This window comes from Martes martes (genome assembly GCF_963455335.1).
Source record: "Martes martes genome assembly, chromosome: 2".
NCBI classification, from domain to species: domain Eukaryota; kingdom Metazoa; phylum Chordata; class Mammalia; order Carnivora; family Mustelidae; genus Martes; species Martes martes.
Genome location: NC_137889.1, coordinates 169,752,107 through 169,767,072, shown reverse-complemented (window position 1 = coordinate 169,767,072; position 14,966 = coordinate 169,752,107). Strand labels below are relative to the sequence as shown.

At 38.8% G+C, this 14,966-nt stretch overlaps 1 protein-coding gene across 1 annotated transcript in view; it reads right to left on the bottom strand.

Moving 5' to 3' along the window:
- NWD2 (NACHT and WD repeat domain containing 2) overlaps positions 1-14,966 on the bottom strand; it is a gene marked incomplete at both ends in the record, with an annotated part of 176,732 nt that overhangs the window by 64,356 nt on the left and 97,410 nt on the right. The window lies entirely within an intron of this gene.

Genomic DNA, 14,966 nt, shown 5'->3' with positions numbered 1-14,966 from the left:
GTTAGTGAACACATAGTGTAACATTGTTTTTAGGGTGATGCTCTGTTTCTTAGAAGTTGAAAGCATCTTGCTCTAGAGCCTGACAAAAATGACTGTTCTTAACCATTATCTATGCTGCCCTTTTTTGTGGCAGGCATTAACAGGGGAATCACAAAACAAGATTCCAAAGGCTAATTAACATACGAAGACATATTTCTGAATAGCATTAGCAGCCAAAGCTGTGGAATAAAGTAAGATATCCCCTTTTCACTATCAGATCTGCAAAAGTGTTAAATATAGTGGTACTATTCAGAGCTATTCAGTGGGCACGCTCAGCTTCTCTGGGTAGAAACACAAATTGCAAATTCTTTCTGGAAAACAAGCAGAGAATCAGGATAGCTCACAAATATTAATGACTTTTGGCCTATTACTTCTGCATCTTGGAGTTCATCCTCAAAGAAAAGATCAGACAGTTTGAATTTATATGAAAATGTTAAATGCATTAATATTTATAATAAGAAACAGAAATGACCTACATATTTAAAAAGGCAATTCTTAATTACAGAAGAGTTCACTCGTGCGCTAGAATAGTCTATAATTATTAAAGTCATAATTTTAAAACATATCATTGAAAAAGGCTTATGATAATGTATTGGAAAAATGTGTCTAAGCAACCGTATAAGGCAGTGGATAAAAGGGAGTGATTTCTAGAGTAACACTCCCAGAGTTCATACCTCAACTATCTGGCTGCTTGATGGGCAGCCTTGTGCAAACTACACAACCTTTCTAAGCATCAAACCCCTCATCAGGAAAATGGGGATTACAAAAATAATACCTATGGCAGAAGACACCTATAATTAAAACATGCAGTTAGAACACAGACTGGCATATATTAAAAATATTAGTTAAAACATTAATAGTAAGGATCTCTAGATGGTGAGCTTATGGGTGATGACTTTTCTGTTTTCTTTATAATCATCTGCAAATTCCTGTCAATAAGCATTGACTTTATAATAGGCATTCCTAGAGTAATTACAAAGCTAGCTATTAATTATGATACTCTTACAATATAAAGGAAGAATCTTCCTTTGGTAGATATATAGAATTCACTACTAGTTAGAAATGGGTCTTGAATTTTATTAAGTGCTTTATTTGGCAGCCATTAACATTTTTGCATTGATTTACTTATTAATGGGCTTTCTCCTAATCTTACATTTCTTGGATAACTCAGTATGATAGATACTTTTTCTTGGGATGCTTTTCTAAACTTTTGAAATAAGTAATTTATAAAGACTTCCTAGATCTATATTCAAGTTAATAAGAGGCATTGATTTTTGAATTCTTTCAAATTTGGGATCTTTTCTAAACTTTTCTTTTCTAAAAGAAAAGTTTTTCTAAACTTTTCTAAACTTTTGAAATAAGTAATTTATAAAGACTTCCTGGATCTATATTCAAGTTAATAAGAGGCATTGATTTTTGAATTCTTTCAAATTTGGGATCAGGGCTCTACTTTTTTTTTTTTTTTTAAGATTTTATTTATTTATTTAACAGAGAGAGAGATCACAAGTAGGCAGAGAGGCAGGCAGAGAGAGAGGAGGAAGCAGGATCCCTGCTGAGCAGAGAGCCCAATGTGGGGCTCGATCCCAGGCCCCTGAGATCATGACCTGAGCCGAAGGCAGAGGCCCAACCCACTGAGCCACCCAGGTGCCCCAGGGCTCTACTAGTTTAAAAAGTGAATGGGATGGCTTCTGCTTTCCTGTCTTCACAACAAAATGATTTGCACGGGAACATGTTCCTTGAAAACTCACAAGAGTACACGGATCAAACCACTTTTTATTTTTCCACTTTTTGGAAGCAAAAGGAACCTTATTTTTGGAACTTAAGCTTCGATCAACTTTCAGTTTCTTTGACAACTACCAGTTTGCCCAAGTCATCTTGAATCTGTTTTGGTAATTAACACTTCTCAGAAAGCGTTCATTATCATTCAGCTTTGAAACTTTCAGCATTGAGTTTTACACAGTATTTTCTTGGAATTTTAAGACTTTTCTTGTGATAGAATATTTAAAACTTCGTACGTATAATTCTTAGACTCATGGGACTCAGCCCTCTATTAGTACCGTTGCTGTTATTAGTTCTATATATGTGGCTACGTCGCCTTTTTTAGTCCAAATGTTGCTTCTATGTATTTGCTCTATTTTGTTAGATTTGTGAAAGATCTATGTCTTTACTGGCTATCAAAATCATTTGTGCAGATTTTTCTTCTTCTATTATGTCTCTGATTATTGTTTCTGATCCTAGTGTATTCTTTGCTGAAAACACCTGTGCTTCTAGGGTTGGAGTTCATTCTCTGCTATTTTTCCTTTCCTTTTTTTTTTTTTTTAAAGATTTTATTTATTTATTTTTCAGAGAGAGATCACAAGTAGGTAGAGAGGCAGGCAGAGAGAGAGGGGGAAGCAGGCTCCCCCCAAGCAGAAAGCCCGATGCAGGGCTCGATCCCAGAACCCTGGGATCATGACCTGAGCCGAAGGCAGAGGCTTTAACCCACTGACCACCCAGGCACCCCTTTCCTTTCATTTCTTATCATTCTTTTTCCTCTGCATATCAAGAAATCATATCTATTCTCTGCAACACTGACTTGATTTTTACTATGTTAATTCTTTGTTTTCCTTGCAAGTCACCCATTTCCTATCATTTAGCTATTTTTTGTTTTTGTTTTTGTTTTACATTACTCTGGTCACATCATACAATTTTTAGCCTCGAGAGTGTCACGCTACTGAGATGCCAGCATATTTTCTAAAGTCTTTTGTTTCCTGGAGGAAATCATTTTCAGATACATTACCCTTCTGCCTAGTCCATTTCTCTTACTCCATAAAATCTTTTTCAAAAGCTTTTTTTCCAAGCTTCATGTTGAATATACAGAAAATCTGGCTTGCTCTCTTGTCCTTATCTCCATCCATCTGAGTGTTGGTCAAATCTTCCTCTCCATCTGTTGCTGGAGGACAAATTGATGACCTTTCTCCTAATTCAGAAACCAGTGTCTAATGGGCATTTAGCAGATTGAGCTGGATCTGCCCATCACTGCTGCTTATCTCTAAGTGTCTTCAGCGATGGGGGTATATGAATATTCAGAGTTCTCAGACTGCAGTGCTACTAAGGTATTTCCAACCAACAACTGGCTTTTTGGAAATATCTATGCCAAAATATAGTAAGGTACCAAACCTCTATTCTGTTCCTTGTTGATAATGATTTGCAGTTCTTGAATTTTTACTGATTGAACTTTGACCACCTTTCTGGAAAGCTGTATATGTAGACATGAATGGAGGCTGGTATATTTCATGTAATTGATGAGGATTTTGAAGCTAAAGGATAGTGAGATCAGAATGAAGCATCTCACACCACACGGCAGGAGTCATATTTAGAGTAGTTAAGACTATGAACCTCAGAGTCAGTCTTTCTAGCTTCAAATCCCAACTCTGTGTGCCTATTTCCTTATCTTTAAAATGGAGATAATAGCACCTACCTTATTACTGCTGTCATGAGGTCACAGAAATTACTATATATAACCACATAAGTAATGCCAAGTAAATGTTTGCTACTATCATTATTTATTACCCACATTTTGTGACTCTTTATTTAGCTCTACATGTCTTATAACTAGTTGAATTTCCATCTTGATTCACTCTAGGTTTTAGCATTGTAAATTTTTATCTTTGTCTTCTTGCCTAGTTCATTCTAGCTTATTGTAAAGCTGGGACAGTAGGACGGAATTTATGATGTAAGTGCATGCTTTCATTCATTTTCTTGCCAAGGATGAGAGGGATGATGGCTTCTATGGAAGATAAGGAAATGCAAACTAATCACCTTAGAAATGAACAGTTTTCTGTGCTGCATAGCACAATGGCACATGAATGTGCCCTAAAATAGAATGAAAAACATGGGGCAGAATGTTGAGAAGGGTGGAAGTCGGGAGTGCTGTTCTTTAACCTTGATTATCTTTGAGCTGGAGGCACCCTGCAAAGGTGTTCCTGGTAGAGGACTATGCTCCAAGGGGAATTCAAGATCTGTTGATCAAGAGGACTTTGCATGTTGGACTGAACACACCTCTTCATTCAGGGGAACAAAGAAGTACTGAGTACTGAGTACTGAGCAAAGAAGTACTGGAGGGCGAGACTGTGGAGTAGTTAATGTGGAAACCACAGACCTGACTGACTGAGTTTGTGTCCTGCATCGCTCCTTAACTAGCTGTGTACGCCTGCAGCCCAGGAATCCTGCTTTCCGGCCCCGGGTTACCCCATCTGTACAACGGTTATGACAACGGCAACTTCCTCATAAACGACTGGGAAGGGTCAGTGAAGTAATCCACAATACAGACTGCCTAGGTGTCCCACTAATGTTTTACATGTTTACCTACATCTGTAAGTCTCTAAATATAATCTGGACATTTTTTTAAAGATGAAGAATAGGGGGCAAACAGGTGTGTGCTCAGTTTAAATAATAGTGTTGAGGTGGAGATAATTTGGTAGTAAGTAAAATAAGTAGTAAGTAAAATTAGACACAAATAAATGTTATTAGATGTACAATTACTACTAAGATAAAACTTATAAAACTTATTTTAATTTCACCTAACAATGATTTGAAAGGTTTTCACTGTACCATAATTTCAATATACTGCATGAGCATAATACTAACTTTTTATTAAAAACATAGTATTTCAAGAAATAGAAATGACTTTTGACTCCCTAAAATTTATCACATTTTTGTCCTCATAGTTCATGAATGTTATTACCGTGAATATAGTTTTGCTTCATTTTAGAAGGCCATTGTTAAAATACCAATAGTTTGAAATTGTAAGAATTCATTTCCTTGCATTAGAAAAACTTTTAAGAAAGAAAAATTATTCTGTACTACAGGGCAAAAGGAGACAGAATATCAGTACATATTTTACCATTTTCTCCAGAGGAACAAAAAAAGGTGGAACATTTATTCAGTTGATTGGTTTGTAATGTTACGAAAGGGGAACTAAGTGAGAGATAATTTGGTAAACACCAGCCAGTACGTGTCAACCATAATTATTGATTATACACCATAAAGTGAGAAAAGGAAAATGCTTGCCTCCATTTCCTGAGAAACTTCAACACATTTAATTACAATAAAAGCAGAAATTATATCATTGATAAAAATTAACAGGAAAAGCTTTCCATCTTAAACTGTATTAAAGAAACAATTTTGGAGGACTGTTTTGGAGGAAACTATTCAGAGGAAACAGAAAACACAGTGATTATGATTAATAAGAAAGTAAAGGAATGTATGGTGGTCCATTTGGGTAGCAAGACCCTCAACTGACACCGTATAGGTTCCTAAAGGCAGGTGAAAAACCAAACACCACTTTAATCTGTAGGTGTGTTCACACCAGGTGATACAGTCCCCAATCTAGGGGTACCTGAGTCAGTGAAGCGTGTGCCTTCAGCTCAGGTCATGATCCCAGGGTCCTGGGACTGAGCCCCGCATCAGGCTCCCTGCTCAGCGGGGTGTCTGCTTCTTCCTCTGTCCCTCCCCCTGCTCGTGCTCCAGCATACCCATGCTTTCTCTCTCTCTCATAAATAAATAAAATCTTAAAAAAAAAACAACTCACAGTTACAAATCTACTAAAAACTAAGGCTGGGATGAACGTTTTATAATGAGGCTCTAGTCTCATTATTATTCCTGTCTTGAAGCAATGAGGGCTAGAGATGGATGTAATGACTAATACAGACAGATTCTTTTTATACTAATCTGTTTTGGAAAAAGTTGAGTCCAGTACTTCACTGATACTGATGTAGGCAATTAAGATGCAATCCCTTCCTTGTTGTGGGTTCATCGGGATCACCCCTACCTTTATAACTGGTTCAAACTGGAGACCAATTAATATTCATTTTCACAGGGACATAACTCAAAGCCTCTTCCAAATGCTTAGTCAGCTGCCTCTTACAAGCCCACACCCATGTTTGGGCAAGAATAAAACTTTATGGTTAAAAAAAAAAGCAACATCATTAATTCACAGCATGAAAAGGTAACCTTTTTAATTATCTATAATATTGATGGTGGTGTCTGAGTATCTGACTCTAGTTCAGAAACACTCATCTTAGTGACAGGTTTGGAAAACTTTGAGTATGCATGCATGCTTTTTTAAAAAATAGACAATGGTTAAATGCTGAACTAAGTAAAAGTAAGCAGAGATTCTCTCCAAGTTAAAACTAAAACTAAAAAGTTAAAGCCATTATCTCTTCCACAGTCAGAAATGTTCTATGGGAATAAATAAAAATGCTGAAATATTTAAATGGCCTCAAACCATTCAGTTTGGTTCTGTAGAATGTCTAGGAAGATGGTTTCCAACTTGTTAGAGCAAAGCAGGAAGGGGGGGGCGGGGCAACGATGAGCTTCAGCTAGATGTGCACTTTCTCCAGCCTCCCGGGTGCTAGAGAGAGGAGAGAGAGAGTAGCAAAAGGGGGAGGGCCTCCCAGTATTTTTAGGGCCGCTGTGGGCAATGAGAATAAAGAAAGTGCCATAAAACAGAGAAGGCCCTCAAGGCTGTCCCATATTTGCACATATTTCCAAGCTAGGAGAGCACCTGCTTTGACCTCCAACCCCCGAGTTTTCTTTGACCCAAAACAGATGTTCCAGAAACTGCTCCTCTCCTGATACTTGCAAGAAAAGTAAAAACCGATCCGAGAAGTGTTCACAGAATTCTGATGGTCCGCACTGATCTGGTGCCTCAGCTTGCTCCTTATTCACGCTTGGTTACTGGTTTTACTCCCCTCCCATGATGCCCAAGATGGAAAGGACTCAGGAAGGAAATAGAGTAATAAATACTATACATTCTCGGTGGTTAATATAGATTTTATATTCAGCAAATAATTACCTTTTGTAAAGCTAGTCTGTATAGGTTATTCCATGATGTGTTTTGTTGTGTAATTTAAGTGTGATGGTGGAATGGATGGGAGAGCCTTGGGTATTAGCATACGTACCTTTGACACTTCCTCCTCTTCCAACCCCCCATTTAGAGAGAAACTATGTGTGGGGGTGGGGAGGGGCAGAAGGAAAGGGGGAGAGAGAGAGAATTTCAAGCAGACTCCTCCGTGAGGGTAGAGCCTCATGTGGGGATTGATCTCACAGCCCTAAGATCATGACCTCAGCTGAAATCAAGAGTCAGATGCTCACACTGAGACACTCAGGCACCGTGACATGAATTCTATTTCTTAAGGGTCTCTAATCTATGCCCACCTCTCTATTTCACCTCTTCCCCCACCAGATCATCTTTCACCTGGATAATGTTATCTGCAGGACACCAGCTGGGCTCCATCGTCTCTAGCTTCTTCACAATACTTTCTCCAGAGTTACCTATCAGAAGAGAACGTCCCCCTCCACTGTTGACAAGTGTGAGCTGAAACCTACTCATAAAGTCTGGCCTCAAACTCCATTTCTTGCCTGCGGTTCTTCGATGCCCTGTCACGACACCATTATTCTAACTACATTCAGGAACTGTTGGTCTCTGGACATTCAAGGCACTGGATTACCTGCACCAGATCTAGAGATGGAAAGCTCAGTCCTTCTAGCTTCTGTGCCGGCATCCCTTCCTCTGCAGCCCTCTCCTGACCCCCCGAGTCAGAACAAATCACGTTCTCCCTTTTGCTCCCGTAACACTTGTCCAACACCCTACTGACACATTTGTCAACCTGGATCATAGTGGCCTGCACACACCTCTCTTTCTCTCTGTTTAGGTGGAGCTGAGGAGGACAGAGATAGTCTAGTCCTGTATTTGTGTATCTCTGAGCACACAGAATATTCAGCTCTGAATCAGAGAACTTAGCTTAGAGTCGTATACATGATAGGCACTCCAGTACACTTCTGGTTTTATTGAGCAACACTGCATTTCCAGAACCACACGGGGACTTTAGATGTGTCTGGTACAGCAGACACGGTCCTTGTACTGTAAGTAGACAGACACTGGGTAAGTGTAACGGGGGGGAAAAAGTCCGAGAAATCTTTGTTGTTTTCAGTTTGCATGTACGGCATTTCCAGGCACAGATTTTGGCAGCTTCAAGTTCCTCTGTCCAGGGAAATTAGATTAAAAAGTCCAAGTTCATTACAGAATATCATGGCTAGCTTAGCAATTTTAATAAAGCCTTGGGCAAAGCAGCTACATTCCTCACTGGAGGAAAGTCTACTGCACACCAGACCAGTGATTATTTTATCTGACTCACTCAACTATGTGTGAAAGAATCCCACAACACTGAAACAGAGCACGATGGTACAAGCCCTGTGGGTTTTTTTTTAATTTTTAAAGATTTTTTTAATCTTTATTTTTATTTTTTTTAGAGAGAGAGAGTGTGAGCCCTAGGAGGCTGGGGAGGAAGGGAGAGGGAGAGAGTGTCTAGGCAGACTGTGTGCTGAGAGCAGAGCCTGACATGGGGCTTGATCTCACAACCCTGAGATCAAGACCTGAGTCAAAACCAAAAGTCAGATGCTTAACCAACTGTGCCACCCGGGCGCCCCCAAATCCTGCACTTTTATAGTATGAGAAGAAATTGACCAGGAGAAAGGGATGCCAGTTCTAGACCTCACTATTGCCCCCAAGTAAACCACTTCTGGTCTCATAGAAGAGTATGGGGGTATGGGCTCTGGAATTAGAGACCCAGGTTGGAATCCTGGCTCCACAGCTTGCTAGTTATAACTTCAGGCAAATTAATGACTTCTGCCTCAGCAACCACGTTGATAGAGCTGGAAAAGTAACAGTGGCAATGGGTTAGTATAAGAAATAGTACAGCGCTTGGCACAGAACCTGGCGCATTTTAGGAGCTCAGGAAATATTGGATACCTTCATTTTTGGGTCTCAATTTCTACCTGTGTGTAAAATGTAGGATGGATTTATTTATTGATTTAAATTTTTTTTAATTTTTTTTTTTATCACTTAGTTATGTGATTATCGCCAAGGCTCTTTCCAGTTCTGAAGTCCCATCATCTTTTTATCTTTACTGGTGCAAACAGTACTGAGAATCTTTGAAAGCTGCTGCATTCTGATGCATGTACCTCTTTCTTCTAATTTCCTCAGGTTTAATTTTCCCTTTTTCGAGCTTCTTTGAGATGGGCCATTAAATCACTAATTTCCAAACTCTCTTCTTTTCTAACATACACATTGGAAACTCTGCATTTCCTCCTTTTCCCCCCGTGAGCACTGCTTTAGTTGAACCCTGTATATTCAGATGTTGCTTTCATTTTAGTTGGTTAAGAATATTTGAATATTCCCCTGGTGATATTTCTTCTTCCATCCATGGTTTATTTAAAACTATGCTGCTTAACTTCCACATATTGGGAGATTTTGCAGTTAGCTTGCCGTGACTTTTTTTTTTTTTAATTCCATTGAGGTCAGTACACACATTTAGTACAATTTCAATCCTCTGAAATTTGTTGACTTGTGTTATTACCTGCCATATGGATGAATCACACTTTATACTTTAGCAAATATTCTATGTATAACTGAAAAAAAGCTGTAATCTGTAGTTATTGGTTGTAACAGCTACAATATAAAAACATAAGCTGGGCCATGGTGAGTCATGTTCTGCAAATCCACACACTCAACTGATTTTTGTTTCCTGCTTATTTGCTCAGATACTAAAAGAAGTTCATAAAAATTTCCACCTATTGTTTTCTCTTTTAGTTTTGTCAGGCTTTGCTTTGTATACAGGCATACCTCGCTTAATTTCAGGTCTCTGTGTCACGTTTCGATAACTCTTGAAATATTTCGACCTTTTTCATCTCTGTATTTGTTCAGGTGATCTGTGATCTTTGATGTTACTCTTGTAATCGCGTTTTGGGGGCGGCCACAAACCCTGTCCATTGAGGACAGGGAACTTCATCGATAAATGTGTGTGTTCTCCCTGCTCTGCCCAAAAGCCGTCCCCAGTCTCTCTCTTTCCTTGGGCCTCCCTTTTCTCTGAGACACAATAATATCGAAATTAGGCTGATTAAAAACTTTACCGTGGTCTCCAGGTGTTCAAGAGAGAGTCACACGTCTCTCACTTGAAATCAAAAGCTAATGCCTGAGCTTCGTGAGGAAAGCATGGTAAGAGCTGAGCCAGGCTGGAAGCCAGGCCTCTTGGCCAAACGGTGAATGCAAAGGAAAAGTTTCTGAAGGCGGGTGACAGTGCTTGAGTGAACACACGAGTGGTAAGACAGCCTTACTGCTGGCAGGGAGAATGCTCGTCCGGACAGAAAATCAAACCAGCCACAACAGCCCCCTGACCCAAAGCCCAATCCAGAGCAAGGCCCTAACTCTCCTCAGTTCTGTGAAGGCTGAGGAAGGTGAAGAAGCTCAGAAGGACAGTCTGAAGCTAGCAGGGGTTGGTTCATGAGGTTTAGGGAAAGAAACCATCTCTATAACATGAGAGCACGAGGTGAGGAAGCACGTGCTCACGTATGAACTGCAGCAAATTATCCAGGAGATCTGGGCAAGATGGTTAACAAAGGGCTACACTAGGCAGATCTTCAATGTAGACAAAAGAGCCTTCTATTGGAAGATGATGCCAACTGGGACTTTATAGCCTGAGAGAGGAAGTCAGTGGTTGGCTTCGAAGGACAGGCTGTTCTCTTGTTAGGGGCCAGTGCAGCGGGTGACTTTCAGCTGAAGCCAGTGCTCATGTACCATTTCAAAAATCCTAGGGCCCTCAAGGATTATGCTAGATCTACTCTGCCTGTGCTCTGTAAATGGAACAACAAAGCCTGGGTGACAGCCCGTCAGTAAACAACATGGTTTACTGAATAAGCCCACTGTTAAGACCTACTGCTCAGCAAGATTCCTTTGAAAATCTTACTTTTCACTGACTGTGCACCTGGCCACCCAAGACCTGATGGAGATGGACGAGATCAATGTGATTTTCATGTCCTCTAACACAACCATTCTGCAGCCCATGGAGCAAGGTGTCATTTCAACTTGCAAGTCTTATTAAGGAAATACATTTTAAAGATTTTATTTATTTATTTGACAGAGAGATCACAAGTAGGCAAAGAGGCAGGCGGGGGGGAGGGGGGGAAGCAGGCTCCCCGCTGAGCAGAGAGCCTGATGTGGGGCTCGATCCCAGGAGCCTGAGACCATGACCTGAGCCAAAGGCAGAGGCTTAACCCACTGAGCCACCCAGGTGCTCCTAAAGAAATGCATTTTATAAAGCTGTAGGTGCCACAGAAGTGATTCTTCTGGTGGATCTGGTAAACTGAAAGCTGTCTGGAAAGGATTCGTGGTTCTAGGTGCCATGAAAAACATTTGCAATTCATGGGAAAATGAAATTGATGCATATAAACAAAAGGACCCTAACAGGAGTTTGGAAGAAGCAGATTCCAATCCTCATGGGTGACTTTGAGGGGTTCAAGGCTTCAGTGGAGGAAGTAACGCAGATGTGGTAGAAAGAACAAAAGAACTGAGGGAGAGTCTGCGGAAGATATGATTGAAGCGCTTCAAGCTCATGATAAAATTTAAACAGATGACGAGATGCTTCTTGCGGATGAGCAAAAAAGGTGGTTTCCTGAGATGGAATCTTCTCCTGGTGAAGACTCTGTGAAGATTATTGGAATGACAACAAAGGGTTTAGAGTAGTACATAAACTAAGTTGCCTGGGGCACCTGGGTGGCCCAGTCGGTTAAGCAGCTGCCTTCGGCTCAGGTCATGATCCCAGGATTCTGGGATCGAGCCCTGTGTCAGGTTCCCTGCTCAGCAGAGAGCCTGCTTCTCCCTCTCCCTGCTGCTCTGCCTACTTGTGCTCTTTCTCTATCAAATAAAGAAGGAAAATCTTAAAGAAAAAAAAAAATCACTAAGTTGGTGAGGCACTGGCGGGGTCTGAGAGGACTGACTCAAATTTTTAAAAAAAATTTCTAGTGGGGGTAGAATTCTATCAAATGGCACCAGCAAAAACATTATGACTTGGTGAACCTCAGATGATGGTTGGCATTTTTGAGCCATGAAATATTTTTAAGTGAATACATTAGGTTTTTTTTTGTTTTTTGTTTTTTTTTTGGACCGAATGCTATTATTAATAGACTACAGTAAAATGTAAACATAACTTTTATGTGCACTAGAAAACCAGAAAATTCATTTGATTCACTTTATTGTGGTATTCACATTATTGTGGTGGTCTGGAACCAAATCCTCAGTATCTCTGAGGTGTGCCTGTATTTTGAAGCCATGTTATTAGGTACTTATAAGTATAGGAATAGTATATCTTTTTTTTTTTTTTTTTTTTTTTTTGAGAGAAAGAGTGAGTGCATGTGACCATGAGTGGGGGTGGAGGGGCAGAGGCACAGGGAGAGGGAGAGAGAATCTAACATGGAGCCTACTCGGGGCTCGATCTGACAATCCTGAGATCATGACCTGGGCTGAAATCAGGAGTTGGATGCTTCATTGACTTAGCCATCCGGGCGCCCCTATTATATCTTCTCAATGAATTGAACTTCTTATCATTATGAAATGTCCCTTTATCTTCTTAGCTTAAAGCCTATTGTGTGGTATTGGTAAAACTTTCTTTTGATTAGTATACAGCACATAGTTGAATCTGTACTGAAGATACAGAATCTAATTGAAGTCTGTAGTCTGTCTACATTTAATGAAATAGTTGGGTTTAAGGCTATCATTTTTCTATCTATTGCACCCATTCTTTACTCTTCTTTTCTCGCCTTCTTTTAGAGGAGTTATTCTGTTTAGTTTCTTACATGAAATTTTTGTACCAATTTGTATCCTTATTCAGTGGTTCTCCTATATATAGGTATGTTACAATATTCATCCTTGACTTACTACAGCTTTACTTTACTTTACTTTACTTTACTTTACTTACAGCTTTACTACAGATCAGCTTTAATTTTTGCTTTTATCACTTCCCAAATAATGCAAGACTAACTTTGTCCCTTTTGCCCTTTGAGCTATTTTGGTCTTACTTCTTTACATGTTACTATCTCTACATAGCACAATTACTGTTGCTGAACCCAGTCCGTAGTACTCTTTACCCTTATCCTGATTTTCAGTGCTCTTGATTCCCTCTTACGGATTTGAGCTTCTATCTGTGGTCATTTTCTCTAAGGCAGAAAACCATATTTTAGTTTTCTTTTTAGAAAAATTTTCTGTTTTTGTCTGAAAACATTTTTTGTTTCATTTTTACTTTTGTAGGATACTTCCACTAGGTAGGCCAATCTAGCTGGGCTGTTTTTTTCTTTTAGCTCTTTAAAGATGTCATTTCATTGTCTTCTGACATCCAGAACTTCTCTAGTAAAAAGTCAACTGGTAGTATCTCTGTTGTTTTCTGAATGTAATATATATAAACATGTGTAATGAATGTATGAATGTATGCAATCAATGTTTATATATATATATATATATATATATATTTATTTATTTATTTCCCCCTCTCTGATGGATTTTAAGGTGTTTTATTCTCTTTATTTTTACTTTTTAGCAGTTCACCACTATGTGCTTAGGTGCAATTGTCTTGGAGTTTACTAACTACTTGAACCTATGTGGGTTGAGGTCTTCAAGTGGTTTTGGAAAATTCCCCCTTGTTACTTCTTTCATGTTCTTTCTTGGTGTCTTTTTCTGGAACTCCAATTATACTTATGTGAGATGATCTATGCCTCATATGTCTCTTTCACTTCATTCTGTTTTTCATACTCTTTTAAAGAAAATCTGTGCTTCAATTTGGATATTTTTTATTGACTTCTCTTTGAGTTCACTAACCCAGTCTTCTACTGTTGAGTTTACTATTAAACTCATCAAATAAGTTTTAACTTTTAGCTACTGTACATTTTCATTCTAAAATATCCATTTGATTCTTTTGTATTTTTAATAGAGTCTGTTTCTTTGATGAAATTATCCATTTTCTCATTAATTTTCCTATCTATTTTCATTAATATTTAAAATAGTTATTTAACAGATTTTGCCTGCCCACTCTATCATCTTGGACATCTGGGTGTATGAATTCTATTATCTACTTTTTCTTGTTTATTAATCATATTTTCTTTGCATGGCTTGTAATTTTCATTGTTTTCTGGGCATTATTTTTTTATTGAAGCATAAGTAACATATTAGTTTCAGGTGTACAACAGTAATTCAACAATTCTATACATTACTTGGTATTCCACAATAAATGTAGCCACCATCTTTTACCATACACCCTTATACTACTGTTGACTATATTCCCTGTTGCGAACTTTTCATTTCTGTGACTTATTCATTTTATAACTGGAATTTTGTAGCTCTTAATGCTCTTTACCTATTTCACCCATATCCCCACTGAATTCCCCCTTAGAAACCACCAGTTCTCTGTATTTAAGTGTCTGTTTCCTTGGTTTGTTTGTTGGCTGGTTTGTTTGGTCCAATTTGTTTTTTAGATTCCACATATAAGTGAATTCATATAGAAGAGATATTTGCAAATGACCTATCTGATAAAGGGCTGGTATCCAAAATATATACAGAACTTATAAAACTCAACACCCAAAAAACAACCAGTTAAAAAATGGGCAGAAGACATATAGATAGCTAACAGACACATGAAAAGATGCTCAATATCACTCATCATCAGGGAAATACAAATCAAATCTATGATGAGGTATCACCTCACACCTGTCAGAATGGCTGAAATTAACAACATAGGAAACAACAGATGTTGGCAAGGATGCGGAGAAAGGGGAGCCCTCTCACACTGTTGGCGGGAATGCAAAACTGGTATAGACACTCTGGAAAACAGTATGGAAGTTCCTCAAAAAGTTAAAAATAGAGCTACTCTGTGGCCCAGCAATTGCACTACTAGGTATTTACCCAAAAGATACAAAAATACTGATTCAAGAGGAGACATGCACCCTGATGTTTATAGCAGTATTATCAATAATAGACAAATTATGGAAAGAGCCCAAATGTCTATCGACTGAAGAATGGATCAAAAAGTTGTGGTACCTTTACACAGTGGAATATCAGCCAT